This window comes from Sturnira hondurensis, unplaced genomic scaffold (assembly GCF_014824575.4).
Source record: "Sturnira hondurensis isolate 20B ecotype Veracruz unplaced genomic scaffold, ASM1482457v3 Scaffold0010428, whole genome shotgun sequence".
NCBI lineage: Eukaryota > Metazoa > Chordata > Mammalia > Chiroptera > Phyllostomidae > Sturnira > Sturnira hondurensis.
The window spans coordinates 13,455,114-13,458,625 of NW_028083059.1; positions in this window are offsets into that span (position 1 = coordinate 13,455,114).

Below are 3,512 nucleotides of genomic sequence, written 5' to 3' on the forward strand. Positions count from 1 at the left end.
ATGGACATCTGCAAAGAAAAAAGTATGTAGTACTTAGGCCTAAAATAAGTAAAAGGCAGAAGGAAACTCTGAAGGTAAGTAAAGCACTGAAGTTGGCTTTTTGTCTGAATGGAATTACTGAGCTCAGATGATATCAAACATTAATTTTTAAGATTTAAGGGATGGGAAGCAAGCCCACACCTTCCCCAAGTTAGAGATTATATCAGGTAACCTTTTTAAAATAAAACTCACCCCTGAAATGCTATACTTGCAGTTTAAGAACAAACTAGAAAAAAGCCTTGACATCAATCTGAAATTGGAAAAAAAAACTAAAAGAAAGCAAGAAAGAAAAAAGAAACAAAGAAAATTACCCAGCTCAAAATTTGAACATTGAACTTTGATTGTGACTGGAAATAAAAAAGGATTTCTCTTGAAAATTCATAACCACAGTCAGGCCGCCCTTTCCGTTTGTAACCTGAATACAGATCCCCTTGTATCATGAAACACACACCAACAGAAGTAAAAGACCTCAAGTCAACAATTTAGTCTAAGTTGATACAGCACTGATAATGTATCGGAAGTTGATACAGCACTGATAATGATAATCTAACGGAAGCAAATGTTATGCTAATTCTCCCATGAAGAAACCCAGTTCAACGCAGGCCTCAAAAAACTCCACAGATAAAGCTCAAATAAAAATGAGACCTCAAAGTAAAGAGGGGAAAAAAGTCAATAAACTCACTCTGAAATAAAGCACCATGAATGAGAGCAATCAAAAACAACATAAAAGCTCAAAAGTCTTCAGATATAGAAATTGCCAAATAGAAAAAATAAAAATAACTTTGTTTAAAAAGTTCCAGAATATAAAAAGTCACAAAAATCGGGAGTAAAGAATAAATAGATATGTAAAAGAAACCTGGCATCTCCAGAAATAAAAAAAAACTAATAGAAATTTAAATCTGAATGGATGTTTTACATCAGATTGTTTATAACTGGAGTCCAGAGAGCCAGAAAAGTAAAAAATATGAAAGAGCCCTGAAGGGCAGAATAGAAATGTTGGGAACTGCCCTGCCTGGTTTCAGGAGTTGTAACTCCACCTTGGCTAGGGCTGATTGAGTGAACTTTGGACTGAGGCCACTAAGCAGATAAAGCTCATCTCTCTGGCAGGGGTGCTGCCTCTGCTCCTTTTACTTCACCCTGCCTGGCCCCCAATGCTTGATGGGTTAGCCAATGACAGGTAAGATTCCTCAAGGGAGAGATGACCTAAAATGGGCACAATCATGGGGGGTGGGCAGGGAGGATTTGGGGGCTACAGAAAAGGGGTGATGGACCCTCACCCCTTGGCTTTGACATAGCCTGATTCCTCATTCTGTCTGCAAGAAATCTCCTAATCTTTTGGCTGCCTTACTTCCCCTGCCTGACTTAAGCCTGAAACAATGCCAGTGCTGGAAAGGGCGGGTTCCTTAGGGTGATCAGGCCTAAGAAAGAATATGTAAAATCCTGAGAAACCCACTTAGTTTACAATGGTCTCAATTAAATGATAAGGGTCCAAGCAGGAAGTGAATTCCCCCAAGTTTTATGGCCCTTTAGCTATCGGACCCTGACTCAAAATAAGCCCTCAGAGTTCTTTGTATGTTATCTATTGTTTGATCCTTACTGCCTGATAATGATTGGTGAGCTTTACCTGTATTCCAGCGCAAAAGGAACCTAATAAAAGCCCACTGAGGAAAAGGCTTTTGGTCCTTCTCCTTTGAGAGACTGGACGCTTTTCCTCCCAAAGCAGATTATGTCTTGGTAAATTTATTCTCATCTAGAGGTGGCCAGTGGGGGTGCCCTGTGGGCGGAACTCCCCTCCACATAGAAGGTCTGACATACATCTGTCTAATTGGAATTCTAGAAGGACAGGAGTGGGGAGGGTAGGAGAGAGACAATGGGGAGAGGTCTTATTTGAAGACACTGATTAAGACTTTCTAGAACTTGTGAACTCTATGGAGGATAACTTAAAAAAAGTCCTACCTTAAGATTTACCACAGTTTACAGATCATTTAAAGGAAAAAGAAAATAATAATTTAAATGAAGGAAAGCAAAAGAAAATTCTTAAAAGTTCTATGGCAGTTTTCAAAGGAAGAAATGTATCCAAATCTCATTTCCTACCCCGTCGCTACCTTGTCGTGAAGAAAAACTTTGTCTTTTTTTTTCCGTTGTCAATTGGAAGGGCTCTTTGTTTTAGTTGGTAGTTTAAGATCCTTTAAGACCAGTATCAATGCATAAATCTGTGCATCTAAATCAAGCAAACGTGGTATCACAATTGTGCAAATAACACAAAGTCAGACTCAGCTGAATTAAGCTGATAAAAGTACAAGATACAGTTGGCTATGAAGACTCAACAAAGAAGTCCACTGTGTGGCAAAATAGTTACCTCAAGCTGAGTAGTAAGAACTAAGCACCACAGTCTTCCTATGAGCAAGCGAGCTCTGCATGCTGCCAAGCGCACGAACCAGCGTGCCCATGGAACCCGCCAGGCTCCTGCGCTTGTCGTGCTCCAAAGAGGCCGAACAGCCTATTGCCTTTGAAAAAGGCCAACCCCCAAAGCGAACACAAGGGTGCAGATGTGGTTGTGGGCTGACCTATGTCTGCAACAGACCCGTGGCTCTAGAGTCCATTTAAACACCTTAGCAACCAGGTCGCAGAAACTCTCCGAAGCTGCTGCACTACCTGTGTATACTAAATTGATACTAAAACCAAAAGAAGAGTTGAGGGTAGACAGAGAGAAGGAGAAGAAAGAGAAACAAAGAACCGAATAAAACCGAACAAATTTGTATGCCTCTAGGTACAATTACCCTTTCAGAAATATTTGGGAATAGGTGCAGATGTTTTTTGTTCTTGTTTTCCCTCTTCTATTCATTGTTTTCTTCTACCATAGTGTCCTTAATAATTAATAATGGTATACCATTCTCTATGGAATACGTGCAAACATTTTACTTAATTGGTATCTGTCCTTCTTGTCTTTGTAAAATGCTACTGCTTCTTTCACTTCATCTTTATCAAGATTTATTTTGGGAGGGAAAAATTGAAAGAAGCCGTTCCTCAGAAAGTAACACACACTTCACTGTGAAGTGTGTATTACACACTTCAATGAAGTAGTACATTACTTCAATGTATTACGCTCAAAACTGTTCTTCAAAGACTGGAACCATTATAGAACACCATGTAGGGATGAAGAAGGCTCCCATCATTTTTTCCATCTACTGATTTTTACTGATTATGTTTTTCAGTCACAAAAATAAAAGGAATTGTCTTTGTTCTAAATGAAGTTTTAAACATAAAAATGCAAATTCTTTGAGTGAAGTGAGGGGAGGGGCCAGAGTGTTGTGGGTTCTACGGTCACATAAGAGACACTCACTCTTCAGCTCGAGCCTCCACAACCACCATGGAAAAATGCTTGGACACTTAGTCATCTGTGTCTGCCGCATATTTTTTCATGTTTTCTAGTTATTTTTAACTAAAATGTATGAAAAATTTTGGTGTTCTTT